A 24,086-nucleotide genomic window follows, 5' to 3' on the forward strand; every position below is an offset into this window, starting at 1 on the left:
CGATACGGGGTCCTGTTCATCGAGAAGGGTCTAGCGTACCGCAAAACGGAGGAAATAGACTTCTGTTTGACTTCCTATGGTCGAAACAGGGTGCTGTTGATCGGGAGGGGTGTGGCGTACCGCAAAACGGAGGAAACAGACTTGTGTTGGAGCGCCTACGGTCGAAATAGGGTCCTGTTCATCGGGAGGGGTGTGGCGTACCATAAAACGGGACTTCACGGTCTACTATTCATCCACCGTCGACTTCCTCCAGCCTCCAGCTGCTACTGTTCATCCACCGCCGACTTCCTCCAGCCTCCACCAGCTAATGTTCATCTACGGGGGTCCTGTTCATCCAGCCTCCATCGGCTACTATTCATCCAGCCCTCCACTGGGTCCTGTTCATCCAGCCTCCATTGGCTACTGTTCAACCAGCCCTCCACGGGGTCCTGTTCAACCAGCCCTCCACGTATGGGGTCCCTCCACAGGCTACTGTTCATCCACTCCACCTCCTCGATCGGGGTCCTGTTCATCCAGCGGCAACGGCCTCTACTACCATGGGATCCTGTTCATCCAACCCCCACCGGGAACTGTTCATCCAACCTCCACCGGGAACTGTTCATCAAGAGGCAGCCTCGATCGGCTTCAGTTAGCAGCAGTAGCGTAGGAATCACACGGGTTTAGTTAACAGCAAGGGATCGATCGGGGTTCAGTAACATACCTAGTGCAATCGCTCGGGTTCAATTAGAGCCCAACGCCTCGCTCGGGTTCTGTTACAGTGCAACGCCTCGCACACATGCTCGTACGTGTACGAGAGAAATGTGCAAACCTCCGTGCATCGCTCAGCCCCGACCACCCACCGTAACCGGGAACTCCCCGAAATTTCCCTCGCCCTCGCTTCTACCACAATTTTTTCTGTCATGGACGGCCCAAAGAATGTCATACAGGTGCGTCTCCGGCCCGTCCAAGACGAAACGCCCATTTTCTGTCATGATTTTTTGTCATAGAAGTAGGAGCCCACCACATCTATGATGATGCCGGGTTTTGTCACAATTATCGTCATAGAAGTGTCATAAGCATGACAGAAAAAAATGTTCGTCCCAAAATGTCACGGATGTGTCTTTTTATTGTAGTGATCCCTGCAAACATCACACCCGAGCGCCGGACCCCAACTAGCAGGTGCCCGCTCCCAACCTAGGGAAGAGGGTGGTCTTCGTTCCCCACCTTGTCAGAGGTCTGGGGTTCCCGCTTCACCCCTTCATGTGCGGGTTTATGTTCTATTATGGGCTTGATTTTCATCATCTAGCCCCAAATTCTATCCTCCACCTCGCCTCTTTCATCACGATGTGCGAGGCCTTCCTCCGCATCGAGCCGTACTTCGGCCTATGCCTGAAGATCTTCGGCGTCAAGCTGAAGTCTAGCGGCTCCAAGCTCGCAGAGTGCGGACATGCCATGATCAAAAAGAACCAAAAGGTCGGATGGTTTAAGGGTCCCTTCATAGAGACCGTCAAAGAGTGGCAACGTGAGTGGTTTTACATCACTGAGCCGCTGGCCAGGCCGAGGTCCCGGCGTTCTCGGCCGGGCCTCCGAAGAAGTTGATGTCTTGGAAGAAGAAGGGCATTGCCTGGGGGAACCCAAGGGAGGTGGTGGCATTGACTAAGAAGATCCAATGGTGGTCTGATCAGAAAAACCTCCAGCTGGCAAACGTGGTAAACGTCATGCTCTACCGCCACATCCTTCCGCTCCAACTCTGGGCCACCCCGATGTGGGAGCACAAGTCCGAGGATGCAGGGCCCATCCTCAAATTCTTCCGCTCCACCTTGGTCGGCATGTGGACGCGCCTTTTGTCAGGACCCCGATCTAGCATGTAACACATCATATCACTTTGCGACCTCACGCACGGTATTCCCATGGCTGCAGCCTTACCTAGGCCCGGACCGTTTGCGCCTTTTGGCTCACGTATATTATTGTCGCTAGCATCCATATGACAGAGAACATAGGCCGACATGACTAGTCATAAACCCAAGGTGGCACAAACTTATAGGGACAGGCATACATGACCCAGCAATGCGCGTGTTGGTCAGCAGCGATTGTAACCGGGCTGTAGCAGCGATTGTAAACACCGTGTGATATTTCCCCGAAGCGACAGACACATGAGCAAAGAAGAACACATGCCGGTCAACCCATGTGTTCCGGAGCAGTAGCGAACTACCATGGCTCAGTGGAAGTACTAGGAGACATTTCCCCATAAGGAAGGCTACCAAGAATAAACAACTAGGTGTCGGATCCCACACATACCAAGCATTTCAATAACATACACAGAATATGCTCGATATGTGTAGATACAACATGGCATCACAACATAACATTATGACTCCAATATTAATTTAAAAGGCTCCGAAGAGCCATTCATATCATGATATTACAAGCATGGGTCTCATGACCCAGCATTCAAGCCATACAAGCAACAAGCACACGCGGAAGCATAAACATGTGTGAGTACAGACATCTGAAAAGAAGAAGGCTAGAAAGCATGTCTATCTACAAGACCCTCCAAAGGAACCAAACCTCTGTCTAGGATTCCCAAGCTAATCGGTCAACATCGTACACATCGCAGAAACCACTAGATGAAGTCTCCTATGCAAAATCATAAATCAAGCGAACGTGAGTACAAAAGTACTCACCATATGCATCAGTATCAACAATGGGGTGGTGGAGTTTAACTGCAGCAAGCCAGCTTTGACTCAGTGGCTATCATGTACTACGACTACCAGCATTGTCTTTGAGGTGAGAAAGTGCACACGAGTCCACATATTCACGATATCAATACACCACTATGGATCCACTCCCGTCTCCCTACGAGAAGGCCAGCCATAGCACTCACGCTTATCTTGCGCATTTTAGAGTATCCACTTCCAGTTATCTATGGACCACATTAGCTTTCCAAGTAGTCCATATCCGATGACGCGGCTATTGGAATAGATCATATTACCCTGCAGGAGTGTACTTCTTCACACACGCTCTCACCACTTATCACCGTTTACACGACATGTACTCGGCAACCTTCAAGCGAAAGCCCGGCGAGGGTGTTGGCCACAACATGATTAACCACACAAGTCTCCAATCCAGGTTTATCGCCTATTTGAGTTCCATCCGCAAGGAGGTCTGGCCGAGGTTTCCACTACGAACCCAAATGATGTGTGCAGGGTTCCCGAGCCCACCAAACGGGTGCCTCGGTACACCGGGCAACTTGCCTGCCGCATCACATCCCACCCTAAGGTCAGCGTTGTGCACGGCCTCCAACATACTACAAACACCAAAAACTAGTTGCAACTTGCTACCTCTTGAGCATGCGTTGGTTTTTCCCTTGAAGAGGAAAGGGTGATGCAGCAAAGTAGCGTAAGTATTTCCCTCAGTTTTTGAGAACCAAGGTATCAATCCAGTAGGAGGTGATACGTCTCCAACGTATCTATAATTTTTGATTTCTCCATGCTATATTATCTACTGTTTGGACATTATTGGGCTTTATTATCCACTTTTATATTATTTTTGGGACTAACCTATTAACCGGAGGCCCAACCCAGAATTGCTGTTTTTTTTTGCCTATTTCAGAGTTTCGCAGAAAAGGAATATCAAACAGAGTCCAAATGGAATGAAACCTTCGGGAACGTGATTTTAGGAAGAATATGATCCAGGAGACTTGGACCCTACGTCAAGAAACAAAAGAGGATGCCGCGAGGTAAGGGGGTGCGCCCTCCACCCTCGTGGGCCCCCTGTTGCTCCACCGACGTACTCCTTCCTCCTATATATACCTACGTACCCCCAAACGATCAGAAACGGAGCCAAAAACCTAATTCCACAGCCGCAACCTTCTGTACCCACGAGATCCCATCTTGGGGCCTGTTCCGGAGCTTCGCCGGAGGGGGCATCCATCACGGAGGGCTTCTACATCAACACCATAGCCTCTCCGATGAAGTGTGAGTAGTTTACCTCAGACCTTAGGGTCCATAGTTAGTAGCTAGATGGCTTCTTCTCTCTTTCTGGATATCAATACAATGTTCTCCCCCTCTCTGGTGGAGATCTATTCGATGTAATCTTCTTTTTGCGGTGTGTTCATTGAGACCGATGAATTGTGCGTTTATGATCAAGATTATCTATGAACAATATTTGAATCTTCTCTGAATTCTTTTATGTATTATTGGTTATCTCTGCAAGTCTCTTCAAATTATCAGTTTGGTTTGGCCTACTAGATTGATCTTTCTTGCAATGGGAGAAGTGCTTAGCTTTGGGTTCAATCTTGCGGTGTCCTTTCCCAGTGACAGTAGGGGCAGCAAGGCACGTATTGTATTGTTGCCATCGAGGATAAAAAGATGGTTTTTTATCATATTGCATTAATTTATCCCTCTACATCATGTCATCTTGCTTAAGGCATTACTCTGTTTTCATGAACTTAATACTCAAGATGCATGCTGGATAGCGGTCGATGAGTGGAGTAATAGTAGTAGATGCAGGCAGGAGTCGGTCTACTTGTCTCGGACGTGATGCCTATATACATGATCATACCTAGATATTCTCATAACTATGCTCAATTCTGTCAATTGCTCAACAGTAATTCGTTCACCCACCGTAAAATACTTATGCTCTTGAGAGAAGCCACTAGTGAAACCTATGGCCCCCGGGTCTATCTTCATCATATTAATCTTCCAACACTTAGTTATTTCCTTTGCTTTTTACTTTGCTTTTATTTTACTTTGCATCTTTATCACAAAAATACAAAAAATATTATCCTATCATATCTATCATATCTCACTCTCGTAAGTGGTCGTGAAGGGATTGACAACCCCTTATCGCGTTGGTTGCGAGGAGTTATTTGTTTTGTGTAGGTACGAGGGACTCGCGCGTAGCCTCCTACTGGATTGATACCTTGATTCTCCAAAACTGAGGGAAATACTTACACTACTTTGCTGCATCACCCTTTCCTCTTCAAGGAAAAACCAACGCAGTGCTCAAGAGGTAGCAGGAGGCCACACGCAAGTCCCTCGTACCTACATAAACAAATAAGAACCTTGCAACCAACGCGATAAAGGGGTTGTCAGTCCCTTCACGGCCACTTGCAAAAGTGAGATCTGATAGAGATGATAAGATAATATTTTTGGTATTTTTATGATAAAGATTAAAAGTAAAGATTGCAAAATAAAGGGTGACAGAAATAGCTAGTTGTCGGGAGATTAATATGATGGAAGATAGACCCGGGGGCCATAGGTTTCACTAGTGGCTTCTCTCGAGATAGCATAAGTATTATGGTGGGTGAACAAATTACTGTCGAGCAATTGATAGAAAAGTGCATAATTATGAGAGTATCTAGGCATGATCATGTATATAGGCATCACATCCGCAACAAGTAGACCGACTCCTGCCTGCATCTACTACTATTACTCCACACATCGACCGCTATCCAGCATGCATCTAGAGTATTAAGTTCATAAGAACAGAGTAACGCATTAGGCAAGATGACATGATGTAGAGGGATAAACTCAAGCAATATGATATAAACCCCATCTTTTTATCCTCGATGGCAACAATACAATACGTGTCGTTTCCCCTACTGTCACTGGGATCGAGCACCGCATGATTGAACCCAAAGCTAAGCACTTCTCCCATTGCAAGAAAGATCAATCTAGTAGGCCAAACCAAACTGATAATTCGAAGAGACTTGCAAAGATAACCAATCATACATAAAAGAATTCAGAGAAGATTCAAATATTGTTCATAGATAATCTTGATCATAAACCCACAATTCATCGGATCTCGACAAACACACCGCAAAAAAGAGTTACATCGAATAGATCTCCAAGAAGATCGAGGAGAACTTTGTATTGAGATCCAAAGAGAGAGAAGAAGCCATCTAGCTAATAACTATGGACATGAAGGTCTGAGGTAAACTACTCACACATCATCGGAGAGGCTATGGTGTTGATGTACAAGCCCTCCATGATCGATGCCCCCTCCGGCGGAGCGCCGGAAAAGGCCCCAACATGGGATCTCACGGGTACAGAAGGTTGTGGCGGTGGAATTAGGTTTTCGTGGTGCTCCTCGGTGGTTTCGGGGTACGTATGTATATATAGGAGGAAGAAGTAGGTCGGTGGAGCTACGAGGGGCCCACGAGGGTGGAGGGCGTGCCTAGGGGGGTAGGCGCGCACCCCTGCCTCATGGCCTCCTCGTTGATTGCTTGACGTCCACTCCAAGTCCTCTGGATCACGTTTGTTCCAAAAATAACTGTCCCGAAGGTTTCATTCCGTTTGGACTCTGTTTGATATTCCTTTTCTGCGAAACACTGAAATAGGCAAAAAAACAGCAATTTGCACTGGGCCTTGGGTTAATAGGTTAGTCCCAAAAATAATATAAAAGTGTAAAATAAAGCCCATTAACATCCAAAACAGAATATATAATAGCATGGAGCAATAAAAATTTATAGATACGTTGGAGACGTATCAAGCATCCCCAAGCTTAGTTCATGCTCGTCCTCGAGTAGGTAAATGATAAAAATAGAATTTTTGATGTGGAATGCTACTTAGCATATTCTTCAATGTAATTTTCTTTATGTGGCATGAATGTTCAGATCCGAAAGATTCAAGATAAAAGTTTAATATTGACATGAAAATAATAATACTTCAAGCATACTAACAAATCAATCATGTCTTCTTAAAATAACATGGCCAAAGAAAGTTATCCCTACAAAATCATATAGTCTGGCTATGCTCTATCTTCATCACACAAAGTATTTAATCATGCACAACCCCGATGACAAGCCAAGCAATTGTTTCATACTTTTAATGTTCTCAAACTTTTTCAATCTTCACGCAATACATGAGCGTGAGCCATGGACATAGCACTATATGTGGAATAGAATGGTGGTTGTGGAGAAGACAAAAAGGAGAAGATAGTCTCACATCAACTAGGCGTATCAACGGGCTATGGAGATGCCCATTAATAGATATCAATGTGAGTGAGTAGGGATTGCCATGCAACAGATGCACTAGAGCTATAAGTGTTGAAAGCTCAACAAAAGAAACTAAGTGGGTGTGCATCCAACTCGCTTGCTCACAAAGACCTAGGGCATTTTGAGGAAGCCCATCATTGGAATATACAAGCCAAGTTCTATAATGTAAAATTCCCACTAGTATATGAAAGTGACAAAATAAGAGACTCTCTATCATGAAGATCATGGTGCTACTTTGGAGCACAAGTGTGGTAAAAGGATAGTAACATTGTCCCTTCTCTATTTTTCTCTTTTTTTTCTTTTTTTTTCTTTTTTGTTTGGGCCTTTTTTTCTTTTGGCCTCTTTTTTTGTCCGGAGTCTCATACTGACTTGTGGGGGGATCATAGCCTCCATCATCCTTTCCTCACATGGGACAATGCTCTAATAATGATGATCATCACACTTTTATTTTCTTACAACTCAAGAATTACAACTCAATACTTAGAACAAAATATGACTCTATGTGAATGCCTCTGGCGGAGTACCGGGATACGAATCAAGAGTGACATGTATAAAAATTATGAACGGTGGCTTTGCCACAAATACGATGTCAACTACATGATCATGCAAAGCAATATGACAATGATGAAGCGTGTCATAATATACGGAACAGTGGTAAGTTGCAGGGCAATATATCTCGGAATGGCTATGGAAATGCCATAATAGGTAGGTATGGTGGCTGTTTTAAGGAAGGTATATGGTGGGTGTATGGTACCGGTGAAAGTTGCGTGATACTAGAGAGGCTGGCAATGGTGGAAGGGTGAGAGAGCGTATAATCCATGAACTCAACATTAGTCATAAAGAACTCACATACTTATTGCAAAAATCTATTTGTTATCAAAACGAAGTACTACACGCATGCTCCTACGGGGATAGATTGGTAGGAAAAGACCATCGCTCGTCCCCGACCGCCACTCATAAGGAAGACAATCAATAAATAAATCATGCTCCGACTTCATCACATAACGGTTCACCATACGTGCATGCTACGGGAATCACAAACTTTAGAACAAGTATTTTTCAAATTCACAACTACTCAACTATCATGACTCTAATATCACCATCTTCATATCTCAAAACAATTATCAAGTATCAAACCTCTCTTAGTATTCAATGCACTTTAAAGTTTTTATCTTGGATGCCTATCATATTAGGACTAAATTTATAACCAAAGCAAATTAATATGCTATTCTAAAGGACTCTCAAAATAATATAAGTGAAGCATGAGATATCAAATATTTCTATAAAATAGAACCACCGCCGTGCTCTAAAAGATATAAGTGAAGCACTAGAGCAAAAACTATATAGCTCAAAAGATATAAGTGAAGCACATTGAGTATTCTAATAAATTTTGATTAATGTGTATCTCTCCCAAAAGGTGTGAACAGCAAGGATGATTGTGGCAAACTAAAAAAAGAAAAGACTCAAATCATACAAGACGCTCCAAGCAAAACACATATCATGTGGTGAATAAAAATATAACTCCAAGTAAAGTTACCGATGGACGAAGACGAAAGAGGGGATGCCTTCCGGGGCATCCCCAAGCTTTGGCTTTTTGGTGTCCTTGGATTTATCTTGGGGTGCCTCGGGCATCCCCAAGCTTAGGCTCTTTCCACTCCTTGTTCCATAATTCATCAAATCTTTACCCAAAACTTGAAAACTTCACAACACAAAACTTAACAGAAAATCTCGTGAGCTCCGTTAGCGAAAGAAAACAAAACACCACTTCAAGGTACTGTAATGAAATCATTCCTTATTTATATAGGTGTTTAACCTACTGTATTCCAAGTTCTCTATGGTTCATAAACTCCATTACTAGCCATAGATTCATCAAAATAAGCAAACAACACACGAAAAACAGAATCTGTCAAAAACAGAACAGTCTGTAGTAATCTGTATCAAACACAAACTTCTGGAATTCAGAAATATCTACCAAAATAGTACGACCTAGATAATTTGTTTATTGATCTACTGCAATTGGAATCAGTATTTTATCACGTTCTGGTGATTTTTAACAATTGTTTTCGTGAACAGAAAGTTTCTGGAATTTTCAGCAAGATCAAATAACTATCGTCCAAGAAGATCCTATAGGTTTAAGTTGGCACAAACACTAATTAAAACGCAAAAACACATCTAACCAGAAGCTAGATGGATTATTTATTGAATAACAGCAAGGAAAAATATTGGGTTGTCTCCCAACAAGCGTTTTTCTTTAAAGCCTTTTAGCTAGGCATTGATAATTTTAATGATGCTCACATGAAAGACAAGAATTGAAGCACAAAGAGAGCATCACAAAACATGTGACAAACACACTTAAGTCTAACATACTTCCTATGCATAGGTATTTTATAAGCAAACAAATTATCAAGGCGAACAAAAACTAGCATATGCAAGGAAGAAGAAAGGAACAATAGCAATCTCAACATAACGAGAGGCAATTTTGTAACATGGAAATTTCTACAACCATATTTTCCTTTCTCATAATAATTACATGTAGGATCATAATCAAATTCAACAATATAGCTATCACATACAATATTCTCAACATGCATGTAAAGTTGACACTCTTCCAAAATAGTGGGATTAACATTAACTAAAGTCACGACCTCACCAAACCCACTTTTATCAAAAAATTCACAAGATTGAACATTCTCCAAATATGTGGGATCTAAAGTCGACACTCTTGCAAACCCACTTTCAATATTATTACAAACATTTTTATCAGTCTCATATTCATCATGGGGCTTAAATAAATTTTCAAGATCATAAGAAGAATCACCCCAATCATGATCATTGCAACAAGTAGTAGACATAGCAAAACTAGCATCCCCAAGCTTAGGGTTTTGCATATTATTAGCACAATTGACATCAAGAGAATTTATAATAACATCATTGCAATCATGCTTTTCATCGAAAGAACTATCAAGTATGGGTGCAATAGCAACGATCTCATGTTTAACATAAGGTACTATAGCAAGTTCTTCATAAATATTGGCATCATGGCCACAAGAATAGCAAGCATCATGTTCATCAAGGGATATTTCAATCAAACCATCGGAATCATCATTATCTATAGATTCATGCATATCATCATTTTCTTCCAAAGCAACGGTCATACTCTCAATAAATTCCTTAACATAGGCATTATGAGCATAGTTTTCATAGCAATATTTAAGTATGTCAGAATTTTCTGATTTGTTGAGAGTAATATCATACTTTTCAATCAAAGAAGCAACTTCGTGAGCACCCTTAAAAATGACAAATTCTTCAATTTGTTCGATATCATAGTAACTATAAACACCCTTTCCATAAGAAGACAAGATATCATTAAACTCACATAGGTAGGGAAGGTGTTTTTTAGGGTTCTTAGAGCAACAAGTAAAATCATAAATTTCACAAAGATTCCAAGCATAGCATAGCAAACTATTTATTTGATACCATAAGAGCTTCCCCTTTTCGGACAAACGATGACACACAAAATGAGCATGCTCATCTAAAGATTTCCCATCAACTAGGCTAGTTGGGGTTTCAGCACGAGCGCATAAGGATCGAAGATGATCCAAGTAGAACACTTTAAGTGGATCCATATCAATAGATTTTTAGCAAGCAAAGATGCAAGCAAATAGAAGGCACATGGTAACACAAGCAAACAATAGATCTAGCAAGAAAAAGGCAAAGGAAAAAGAAGGCGAATAAAATGGCAAAGGTGAAGTGGGGAGAGGAAAACGAGAGGCAAATGGCAAATAATGTAATGCGAGGGATAAGAGTTTGTGATGGGTGCTTGGTATGTCTTGACTTGTGCGTAGACTCCCCGGCAACGGCGCCAGAAATCCTTCTTGCTACCTCTTGAGCATGCGTTGGTTTTTCCCTTGAAGAGGAAAGGGTGATGCAGCAAAGTAGCGTAAGTATTTCCCTCAGTTTTTGAGAACCAAGGTATCAATCCAGTAGGAGGCCACACGCAAGTCCCTCGTACCTACACAAACAAATAAGAACCTTGCGCGATAAAGGGGTTGTCAATCCCTTCACGGCCACTTGCAAAAGTGAGATCTGATAGAGATGATAAGATAATATTTTTGGTATTTTTATGATAAAGATTAAAAGTAAAGATTGCAAAATAAATGGTGACAGAAATAGCTAGTTGTCGGGAGATTAATATGATGGAAGATAGACCCGGGGGCCATAGGTTTCACTAGGGGCTTCTCTCAAGATAGCATAAGTATTACGGTGGGTGAACAAATTACTGTCGAGCAATTGATAGAAAAGTGCATAATTATGAGAGTATCCAGGCATGATCATGTATACAGGCATCACATCCGCAACAAGTAGACCGACTCCTGCCTGCATCTACTACTATTACTCCACACATCGACCGCTATCCAGCATGCATCTAGAGTATTAAGTTCATAAGAACGGAGTAACGCATTAGGCAAGATGACATGATGTAGAGGGATAAACTCAAGCAATATGATATAAACCCCATCTTTTTATCCTCGATGGCAACAATACAATATGTGTCGTTTCCCCTACTGTCACTGGGATCGAGCACCGCATGATTGAACCCAAAGCTAAGCACTTCTCCCATTGCAAGAAAGATCAATCTAGTAGGCCAAACCAAACTGATAATTCGAAGAGACTTGCAAGGATAACCAATCATACATAAAATAATTCATAGAAGATTCAAATATTGTTAATAGATAATCTTGATCATAAACCCACAATTCATCGGATCTCGACAAACACACCGCAAAAAAGAGTTACATCGAATAGATCTCCAAGAAGATCGAGGAGAACTTTGTATTTAGATCCAAAGAGAGAGAAGAAGCCATCTAGCTAATAACTATGGACCCGAAGGTCTGAGGTAAACTACTCACACATCACCGGAGAGGCTATGGTGTTGATGTAGAAGCCCTCCGTGATCGATGCCCCCTCCGGTGGAGCGCCGGAAAAGGCCCCAAGATGGGATCTCACAGGTACAGAAGGTTGCGGCGGTGGAATTACGTTTTCGTGCTGCTCCTCGATGGTTTCGGGTTACATAGGTATATATAGGAGGAAGAAGTAGGTTAGTGGAGCTACGAGGGGCCCACGAGGGTGGAGGGCGCGCCCCCCTGCCTCGTGGCCTCCTCGTTGATTGCTTGACGTCCACTCCAAGTCCTGTGGGTCACGTTTGTTCCAAAAATAACTCTCCCGAAGGTTTCATTCTGTTTGGACTCCATTTGATATTCCTTTTCTGCGAAACACTAAAATAGGCAAAAAAACAGCAATTTGCACTGGGCCTTGGGTTAATAGGTTAGTCCCAAAAATAATATAAAAGTATAAAATAAAGCCCATTAACATCCAAAACAGAATATATAATAGCATGGAGAAATCAAAAATTATAGATACATTGGAGACGTATCACAACTCCTAGACAGAGGACATGGAGGTTAATAAGTCGAGAAGGTCCATGGGTTTCGGGCCCAATATATGGTAGTAGCTGGATCACAAACATAGAACTCAGTTCCTGAGGACGGTTTCAATGAGACAACCCACCATCTAGTCCTACATGGCCTCTCATCGCTACCTTTACCAAATCATTTTCACACACTTAGCTCTCAACAATAGGACATGTTCATCACCATTCCAATCCATCTTAGATGAATCAGACTTGACACAACTGTAAGCATAGCAGGCATAGCAAACAAGCATGAATGAGTAGGCACATCATGGCTCAAACAACTCCTACTCATGCTAGTGGGTTTCAACTATTTAGTGTGGCAAAGACAGGTCATGCAGAGGAATGGGTTCAACTACCGCAACATGTAACAGTTGAATCGTTGTTGTCCTAATGCAGTAAAAGAGAGCAGGAGCGAGAGAGTGGGATTGTATCGGAGTGATCAAGGGGGGTTGCTTGCTGGCACTTCCAAAGATAGTATAGCTCTTCATCGGTGTCATCGATCTCATCGTCGGAACAACGTCTACTGAGAGGGAAAAAATACCGGCAAACAAGAGGGAACACAATCAATGCAATGCAACAATGTGATGCATGATAATAACATGGCAATATGCTAGTGTTTGAGCTAATGCAAAATGCTACCATGTTATTGAAGTTCATTTGAATCAAAGATTCAAATTCAAACTCCAAAAGAAGCATTTAAAATGCCCTTTAATTGATTTGACCTGATCAGCAGGTATAAGTTGTTCAAAAATGCATGAAAACACCAGAAACAGATTTTTTGGGTTTTTCTGATAATTTTTCATATATAAATTATTTCATTTGGAGTTACGGTTGAATTTCTATGATTTTTTGAAGTTTTAGCTATTTTTTGGAATTTCCAAATTATTATTGAATTAGAAATAATCCAGAAAATGTTTACTCCGTCAGCTCTGCGTCATCACTATGTCAGCAGGTCAACTGGGTCAGCAAGTCAAACCTGAGCAGTGGGTCCCACTAGTCAGTGACCAACGCTTAAAAAGGTTTAATTTAAACCTAACTAAAAGTCAACAGGGTCGGGGCCCAGCCATCAGTGACGCATTTAGTTAGTTAGGCTAATTAGCTTAATTAACCCATAGTTAGGAAATTAATCCAAAGTTTAGCAGGGGCTGGCCACACTTGTCATTGACCTAGGGGAGGTCAAACCCCTGGTCAATACGGTCAAACACGCCGGCGACGGCAGATGCAGCGGAGGGGCTCGGGTTAGCTCCTCCGGCGACCAAAACGACGGCGGAGACCACCTACGTGCTGCTGGTGCTCGTCTGCATCGAGTGGTGATGCTGGTTGGTGCTGGTGTGGACTAAAACGACGGCGGCGACGGGCAGAGCGACGGCTGGAGTTCGCCCGTGAACGGGGAGGCAGCTGTGTCGCACGGCAGGACGAGCGAGTGTGTGTGTTCGTCTCCTGGGGGCTTCCTGAGCACGGTTATGCACTCTGTTGCAAGCTTGCGCGGCGGTGGCCACGGTGGCGGCATGGCCGGCGGAGCCGAGTTCTCCGGCTTGACGAAGGAGACGACCAGAGGGGGCGATCAGGAAGGGGAGAGAGGGTTCCAACGTGCGGGCTCATGGTGAGTGCAGAGGGCATCGAAGTGGGGTCGGAGCAGGCGCGCAGTTGCCGGTGATCTCGGCTGCCGAAGCTTGAAGACGAGGTCGAGGAAGTCGTTGCGGGACGCGTCCGGTTGCGTGGCACGGTGAGGAGGTCGGGGACGTGGTTGCGGAGCTCGTGGACAGCTCCAGGGGCGGGGGAGAGGCAGTGGTCAAGGCTAAGGTGAGCGGCGGCGACGGTGGCGCTTGGCTGTGCGAGATAGAAGGGTCCAGAGGAGGGGATGAGCACCGAGGAGAGTGGGAGGGGGTCGATGGGGTGTCGTGGCGCTCGGAGGTGACTGCAGCAGCGAGTAGGCAAGTAGGAGGTGGCTGGCGTGTGCTGGCGTGCCGCGGCCACTCGCTCCCGTCCCTCTAGCAAGAGGTAGGGGACGACTGGCGCCTCGGTGGTGGGCTGGGCCGGCCTGCTACAGTACTGGGCCACAAAAGGTAAACTATCTCTCTGTATTTTTGCTGATCATTGCTCCCCCGCACTTCGCGAGCTTAGAGACGTTGGATTTCGGCTTGATGCTGAACGTCTTCATCCACAACCCGAAGTGCGTCTTGACGCAGAGGAAGGCCTCGCAAGTGATTATGAAAGATGCGAGGTGAAGGATTTAATTTGGGGCCAGATGATGGAAGTTTAGCCCATAGAAGAAAAGGATCCCGCACACGAAGGGGTGCAGCAGGAACCCGAGAACTCGGACGAGGTGGGGAATGAAGACCAGGCCCTCCCGTGGCTTGGGAGTGGGTACGTGCTGGTTAGGCTCTGGCGGCCGAGTGGCGACATTGGCAGGGATGTACCCCGCACTCCGCAGCTCCGGAATCGTGCCCTCCATGATAGAGGAACTGACCCAGTGCCCCATGAGGGTGGCGTCAGCCATTTCTGGGTGGTGCAGGCTGTGGGAGCTAAGGGGATGAGTGAATTCATGGTTGGATCTGGGCTCTGAAGCTCGAGGGGCAGTCTGTGAGGGGGAATGGAAGTGTGGGAATGGTTACTCGTTTCCTTTTTCCCTTATAAGCTTGTAAAATTCCAAGTGTCCCTCCCCCTGTCGCGCGTGGAAATCGCCACAACCCGAAAAAGATGCCATTATGCACATGTGAGGAAAACAAAATCTTGAAGATATCCCTTAAAAAACGGGCACGACGCTACTTCGACGGGACGTACCAATGAGAAAATTGCCTCGTGTCGCGACTCGAGCAACAGTAACTGACCCGCCTAGTTATAGGTGGTGGCATTTCGGAAAAGTTGTCAAGCCGTAAGTACTATTCACTCCAATACAGTTGGCCTTCGAGGCTAAGGTACCCCGCGTCTTCAAATGCTAGCGAGCGTGGATGAACCCTGTTCGGGGGGCGAATTCGTTGTTTAAGAAAGGGCCCGGTGAAGGCTTATAGTAAATAGGAAGATTCCGAATCACCAAAGGAAGAACTCGTTTGTAAAGCTGAAGACTCCAAAGCTGAAGTTACTCAGCCGAAGAAGTGTGTTGTCCTCGACATTGAAGACTAGTTTAGGGGCTACTGACGGTGTCCTGGACTAGGGGGTACCAACCTAGTTGCCCCCCAGTCCGCGGGCTGACCTATATGGCCCATCATTCTTACGAAGGACTCCGGAGACCTCGTACCTCGACGTGATCAAGATAGGCCTTGCCGAAGACTTGACGTGTACCCCAAAGACAACTTCGGCCGCCACCATGTGCATCTCTTGACTAGCAACCGACCATCTAACCCTAGGTACCCCCCTGGCGTGTATATAAGTCGGGGGGTTTAGCCTGTATAAGGGATCCGATCATAATCACATCCACCTAGCCCTATGGTTAGAACACTACTCACGATCTCGAGGTTGATCAAGCTTGTACTCGATACATAATCATCAATACAATCAAAGCAGGACGTAGGGTATTACCTCTTTGAGAGGGCCCGAACCTGGGTAAATACTGTCTCTTTTGTCCCTTGTTACCCATCGATCCGAGATTCATAGCTCGGGAACCCCTACCCCGAGGTCTGCTGGTTTTAGTACCGACACATGTTGTACTAATGACCATTGACATTATAGTGGCAAGAGGGGCTTTTCCTTCAGTCATCCTAGCAAACAATGGTGATCAACATCGCATATAGATGTCATTGTGTGACCTAGGCATGCCAAAGAAAGCGTGATGCAACTGCTTCAAGAATGAGGGTGGACTTCTTAACATGACCCTGATATTGCCTTTGTAAAGATTTCGGACAGTTCTTTCATTTTCAACGCATGCAGTCGTGAGATCCGAGCAAAGCTGGCCACCCTCTTGCTTACGAGATTGCCAAGAGCTTTTCGGTGTCTGCCATAGTTGGTTCTCTCGGGTACTGAGGTTCAAACACCTCGACCACAGCAGTTGCAAACCTGACCATGGCATCCCCGTATGGGCTCTCAGATATCTCTCAGTGCTCGGCCGACGAATCAACGACCAGGCCATATGCAAGCATCCGCAGTGGACCATGCACTTCTGGTAACCAGAGAACCCAATCCTTCCCACAGCGCCTTTCTTCAAGATGAAGTAGTCATCAAAGGACCGGATGCCATGGTAGAGACGACCGAAGACATTTTTACATATCTGAAATCACGAGCAAAAATTGTCAGCGAAGGGGCAATGGGGGAAAAGTGGTCATCCATCATCGTCAAATGGCCACACGCCCTGTTGCGGCTGAGCACTCGACGACCCTTGATCGATCCCTTGAGATTGAGAACATGCTCCTTTGCACGCTCCGCATCTGCAAGCACCGCCTGCATCATCGCGGTCTCATACGTGTACTCCTCCTCGTCAGACGACTCAACATAGTGCTCGTATATGTACTCCATACCGGAATCCATTGCTTCAAAGAAGAAGGGACAAAAAATAGCTTGGGTAATTCATCGAACAATTGTTGGGCATGGTGAGTATCATAGGAGCAGATGGTACCTGCGTGGCGGGCAGAGGAAAGGTGTGGAATGGCGGCAGAGGAGAAGCGACGTGGAGCTTGGGGGGTACTGTTGAAGGTGACAGACTCGTCGAGTTTCGGCAGGGGTGTGGCGTGGCGGCCGGGGTGGTGGAGCGGCGACGGAGGCAAGAGAGAAAAAACTGAATGAGAGAATGGAAGGATGGAGGTGCAGGGTCCGGGAGGGTTTTTGGGTGAAACAGGGGTGTTGGAATCCTACATGGCTGCTGTCTGGACTCCTGCAAAGCCCTCTAGTTTATCTTGGATTTGCCGGAAAAAGTACATCCGGACCGCTCAGCGGACCGATATAGGCCCGCGTTGGATGGTTAACACGTCCGGACCGTGCAGTCCAGACGGTTGCGGGCGGTTTGGTGGTCCACTTTGGAGACACCCTTACAAACTGATGGCATATATAGAGCTCTACGCTGCACGAACTTTTCTTAACACAGTTAGACGCAAATGCTCATACATACGTACATACACTCATCCTATGAATGCATGCACACACACTACCTTTATGAGCACCTCTGAGAGACTGAGCCAACACATCATCTTGAGACTGATAAAGTCGCCATAAATGCCTGCGTAGTCAACGAGAACGTCCACTACCATTAAACGCACATAGCCTAAAGACTTAAAATAAATTAAGGAAAATGCGAGCACCAATATGTCTTCTCTCGATTTGGGGATTTATTGTTCCCCTGTATTACGTCGATCTGGTTGGTGCTTTAGATGGTGTACTTAATTTTGTGCAAGGATTGGAGTAGGCTAGCACCGGAAGTCTCTGCACGATGCATTCATAAGCACCCCTGTGAAAAGAGGTTTGTTTCTGAGTCAGCTCGCACCGGGAGGAAATTTCTTGGATGTACAGGCCATGTGATTTTTAATTCATTTTTGGTTGTTTTAGTAATAGCAATCGAGTTGTTCATAGTTTCTGCATGATTGAGCCATGTGTAATCAATTAGACTGGACATGTGTAATAGCAAGTCCATGAAGTTGATCCATCCTATACAATATGTGAATGTTTGTCTGTTGTTGCATTAAGCGTGATTACCAAAACAGTTCATTACTAAATGCAAGTGCTTACAGCTGACCAAACTTACAAATTTTTGTTCATAGACCAAACTTTAATTGATTTGTTATCCCCCGCGGTGTCCCCCGCGTCGCCCTCCCGCTAGGGCGGCTCGGGTGGAAACCCTAGGCCCCGCCGCCGGGCACGTCCATCCTCCCCCGTCCCTCCGCTGCCGCTAGAGGAGGTCGCCGGGCGAAGCCCCAGGCGGCTGATGGCGGCGGCGAAGGATCTCTTCCCTCCCGCGCCAGATCAGGTGAGGCGGGTCACCCATGGCGCCGGGGCGCTCTCCCCTGATCTGCGTCGCGGTGGCGCGTCTTAGGCGATGGCGCAAGGCGGCGGCATGGTGCTGGGCGGGGGCGGCGGAGCTGCTAGGCTCCGAGGAAGATCTGGTGGCGCTGGCCGTTCAATGGGCTCGCAGGGTCATGGCGGCCTTGGTCGCGGTGGCCGGCGGCTCGGCCTGTCGGCGGCGGCTGGATCCCGGGGCGGCGGGTGAAGCTCAGACTTCCCACGGCGGCATGGCGTGGTGTTGTCCGTATCCAAGGCGGATCTGCATCGCCGATCTCGTGGTTTTGCCGCGGATTGGTTCAGATCAGAGACGGTGATGAGCGTGCGGGGTCATCTCGGCGGCTCTCGCGGTTTGGCGAGGTGGGGTGAGAGCGCTCCTGCCAGGCTCTAGTGGTGGCACACTCAGGCAGTGGCCGGAGCGCCAGGACTCCTACGGTGGCACTGTTGCGGTTGGCCGCCGGATCTAGGCGGCTAGATCTGGGGCTTTGAAGGCGGTCGAGACAGTGCACAGGTTTCGGATGGATTTCTTGGGACGGATCCGGGTGAAAACTTGGTCTTCGGTCGTTGGCCGGAGCCGGTGATGACGATGCCCTTATCATCGTTTCCTTCATGAAGGCATCATCGAGGTGAAACTCCCGACCCCACCCAATACCTCCGGGGGAAATCCTAGATCAGCTGATCGGATGACGGCGGCATTCATGTGTCGTTACCCCCTTGGGGACGACATTCTTGGAGAGGCACTCGGGCTCGAGGGACCAGCGGATGGCTTCTTCGGTGGAGGGGTGTTTATTTCTACATATTCATGGTGGCGGTTCTCGACGGCATGGAGCAGTGGAGGCTTGGCATCAGATGTGTGGCGATGGACACGCGCAGGAGGTCGACGTTGTCTGGCGTCGATGGCAGAGAGGCCTGACAAGGTCGACGCGTCAGTACATGCTTTGAGGATGGATCGAGGGAAGACGGAGGTGACGGCCCTTTGCAGCGTCTGTGTGGGGTACTCACTGAGAGTGCGCCGGGCCGAAGTGTTACCCAGTCCCGCCTATGTGGCTTGGATGGAGCATCCGGCGTTAGATGTTAGACTTTTGTGCGATGTCTGTTTGGTATTTGGTCCGGACATTCGGCACCCCTTCATCAAGAGGATAGGAGTAGCGACAGATGTCGTCTAGATGGTGGCTTCGGACTTACTGTTGTATTTCTTTATAAGGTCTCTGTGAATAATAAATAATATGGCCGCATGCATCTCTCAGATGCAAAGGCCGGGGGTGATTCCTCCTTTTTAAAAAAAAATAATAGTGCTCATTTAATAAATAATGGATAAATAGAAAGCTATGTTCATTTGTGGCGATTATTAATAATTGTAATTCTTTTTTACTTCGTCATTTATATGGAGCCTGCATGAAGGCCAAAATTGTGGCTATTTGGAATGGGTTGACTTTGAGCGGTCAGATTCTTAGAAAATGTTTCTACCTAGGATATGGGAACTAGATGCAGATTAATAGATAAAAGCTTAGAGAGAACGTCGCTACATTCCTGATCATCACCCAAACCACACATGTTTCAAGAACAGATAGATAGAGTTATACTACACATAAGCAAAATAGACTACACCTATGAAGACTACGCGACGCATAGAGCTAGCGAAGAAAGTAATGCGGGGCATGAATAGTCAATACAACATTGAGGCCAAAAGAAATTGCATGTTTGTGGTAGTTGCAACACTAGGGCGGAGGCACACGTAGGGGAACGATGATGAACGGTGGCATCGGTTCGAGCGCGACAGGGCGCCCCAAGCAGTCGAGGAGAGAGCATCATCGACCAGCGATGTCGTCGCCACATGCGTCAAACGCGTCGATGATCTCTGTATAGCCTGGTCATCCTCGGCGCCATAGAGGAGTGCGGTAGCCGTCAAGTTTTCAGCCGAGGCCAGCGACGTCCAGAGCAACCGCGACAATGGCTTCATCAAGCGCTTTGGACACTTCAGCACAAGAGAAGCGAGCTGCTTTGACCTTCGCAGCCTTGAGGGTCATGTTTGTGTACGTCTTGGCCTCCTTGCTAGAAAGGCGTGCACTGCGGCGCATCGAGTCTTTGGAGAAGGAGGGAGCGCGGCTGTCCTTGCGATCCTGCTTGCGGATGACTCTCTCGTGCGGCTCGAGGTCACCAACCGGCAGAGGCGGTGCTGCGAGGGAGGTCAAAGGAGGGAGCAAGGACTAACGTAGATTGAACCAAGCCAAATAGATGATCTAGCTTACCCCGAGAGGAGGAGGCAACCGTGGTAGAGAATGTGAAGCCAGTAGCGAGGAGGGAGCCGCCAGCGGGCGACACATAAGCAGTGAACGGCGACGACTCGCTGTGGAAGATGTCGCCGGATGGTGGAGGCGGCGGGAGGAGCGGCGCCAGCTAGGATTTGTCAAAGTCAGAGTCGTCGTGGAGCGGAGTGGCATGCAACATGTTCTTCAGGTGATCGACAGGCAAGATTGGTGTAGGACGAAGAGGCAATACGGCCCCATCATCAGTACCACTCATATGGGCAGCATGCAGAGGGTCCACCTCGTTAGTGGGCCCTGCATGGCTGGAGTGGGCGCTAGCGCGTTGCTGCCCGTCTCGTCGTTGGAGAGGATGATGGGGGCCAGGACGGAGTCACCGCTCGCAGCGACAGCTGCAGCAGGAGTCCGGGGTAGAATGATGACGTCGTTAGAGCTGGCCAGCGAGTTGTTTGATGCACGGGAGGAGCGACACGATAAGTGCCACCGTACGTCGGATCCGCTCGCTAGTCGTCCTGGATATGAGCGATGATGGAATCGAATGATCCGAAGCGGCTGGGGAAAGGCGAGGCGCGCTGCGACAAGGGAGCGGAGTCGCCGTCAGACATATAGTGATCAACATTGGATGGCTGACTCTGGTTTTCTGTCCACGGACAGTTGCGGTGTCCAATTTGCGGGTGAGATGCCCTAATGGAACGGCTCCTTTGTAAATGTACAAATTACCGTCATGCGTTCACTTACTACGACGTGGTGCTGGGCCATTAACCTGGGGTCGCAGTCGTACGAGCGTGGTCCTGTAACGGTAAATGAAAACGGAATTCTGGAAAGAGAAGAAGTAAATGGAAACAGAAAATCTGGCTGCGACTCACGCACCCTCATTGATCTGGTGGTCCTCGTCCGTCGTTGTACAGTACACCATCCGAAGGTTGTTTACATTTTTCTTATTTGCACATGGCGAGAGACGCACCGTACTTGCCGCATGCTGAAGATACCATCCTTCTACTCGGATAGAGGCGAGAGCGTCACCTCACCTAACAAAGCTCCTGTGGAATCGACCATGCAACGAATGGCATAGCATCAACACATGTGTCCTCAAGTTGTCGGCATCCTTGTTACTTTAACTATGTGCAGAATCAGAAAAACAGAACAATCATGCAACACTTGAGCTAGTCTTAAAGGCGAGGCTAGGAATACATCGACTCTTTATTATTCCACACATGCCCATGAGTTTTCCTACGAGATCATATGGCATTTAGTTATTAGTATAATCACGCATATGTTAACAGTTGCACAATTCCTTAAACCATGAGAGCATCGACTACCTTCATACCGAAGGATGTACTTTGGGTTTCGTCAGACGTCAACCGTACCAGGGTGATCATAACAACAACTTTCACGTGCATCAGAAAAGTATGACAAAAGACTAGATAGCTCGAGACTAGGATTTGCTTCTCTGATGATGGATAGATATTCTTAGGACCCTTTCGATGTAATGGTAACCATCATCATTTGGCCAGGCACAACGTGACTTGTTCATGGGGACGTCGAAACACCAAAACGAGAAAAGAGAACAAAATCTGTGACGAGAAAATTGGCATAGTGATCAAGTTGGTTCACGGGGATTTAAATAAACCTCATATCGGGTTTTGTATAATATCACGAAACAAAGGGAATATCACAGGTAACAACAGGTTGACACGATATTTATTTGTGTGGGTGTAGGGGTCAAAATGCATGTCCACGACTTCGCTATTGATCATTGAACCGGAAGGAGTTCCAGGTTTATATCTACACATTATCGAACCGTGGGATCACACACTTAAGGGTTATTGACTCGTTAAGTACTAGAAGTGAAGGAGCATACGAGAATTGCACAGAAATAGTTTTGGCATAAAGAGAAAAATGTTTTGGAAAAAGAACCGAAAGTGTATCGGGATAACGAGAAGTGTTTCGGAGATAACCGAAAAAGTTTTGGTGAACCGGAAAAGTTCCAGATGTTGGGGAACGTAGTAATTTCAAAAAAAAATCCTACGCACACGTAAGATCATGGTGATGCATAGCAACGAGAGGGGAGAGTGTCGTCCACATACCCTAGTAGACCGTTAAGCGGAAGCGTTATGACAACGCGGTTGATGTAGTCGTACGTCTTCACGATCGACCGATCCTCAGTACCGAACGTACGGTACCTCCGCGTTCAGCACACGTTCAGCTCGGTGACGTCCCGCGAACTCACGATCCAGTAGAGCTCGAGGGAGAGTTTCGTCAGCACGACGGCGCGACGATGTTGATGAAGCTACCGTCGCAGGGCTTCGCCTAAGCACCACTACGATATGACCGAGGTGGATTATGGTAGAGGGGGCACCGCACACGGCTGGGAGAGATCAATGATCAACTTGTGTGTACTAGGGTGCCCCCTGCCCCCGTATATAAAGGAGCAAGGGGGAGGCCGGCTGGCCCTGTAGGGCGCGCCAGGAGGAGGAGTCCTCCTCCTAGTAGGAGTAGGACTCCCCTCTTTCCTACTCCTACTAGGAGGGGGAAAGGAAGGGGGAGAAGGAGAAGGAAAGGGGGGCGCCCACCCCCCCTTCCTAGTCCAATTCGAACCAGAGGGGGAGAAGGCACGCGGCCTGCCCTGGCCGGCCCCTCTCTCTCTCCACTAGGGCCCAACTAGGCCTATTAACCCCCGGGGGTTCCGGTAACCCCTCCGGCACTCCGGTAAAATCCCGATTTCACCCGGAACTCTTCCGACGTCCAAATATAGGCTTCCAATATATTAATCTTTATGTCTCGACCATTTCGAGACTCCTCGTCATGTCCGTGATCATATCCGGGACTCCGAACTACCTTTGGTACATCAAAACATATAAACTCATAATACCAATCGTCACAGAACTTTAAGCGTGCGGACCCTACGGGTTCGAGAACTATGTAGACATGACCGAGACACGTCTCCGGTCAATAACCAATAGCGGAACCTGGATGCTCATATTGGTTCCTACATATTCTACGAAGATCTTTATCGGTCAAAACCGCATAACAACATACGTTGTTCCCTTTGTCATCGGTATGTTACTTGCCCGAGATTTGATCGTCGGTATCTCAATACCTAGCTCAATCTCGTTACCGGCAAGTCTCTTTACTCGTTCTGTAATGCATCATCCCGCAATTAACTCATTAGTCACATTGCTTGCAAGGCTTATAGTGATGTGCATTACCGAGAAGGCTCAGAGATACCTCTCCGACAATCGGAGTGACAAATCCTAATCTCGATCTATGCCAACTCAACAAGTACCATCGGAGACACCTGTAGAGCACCTTTATAATCACCCAGTTACGTTGTGACGTTTGGTAGCACACAAAGTGTTCCTCCGGTAATCGGGGGTTGCATAATCTGATAGTCATAGGAACATGTATAAGTCATGAAGAAAGCAATAGCGGTAAACTAAATGATCAA

The sequence above is a fragment of the Triticum aestivum genome, chromosome 3D, assembly GCF_018294505.1.
Source record: "Triticum aestivum cultivar Chinese Spring chromosome 3D, IWGSC CS RefSeq v2.1, whole genome shotgun sequence".
Classification (NCBI taxonomy): Eukaryota; Viridiplantae; Streptophyta; class Magnoliopsida; order Poales; family Poaceae; genus Triticum; species Triticum aestivum.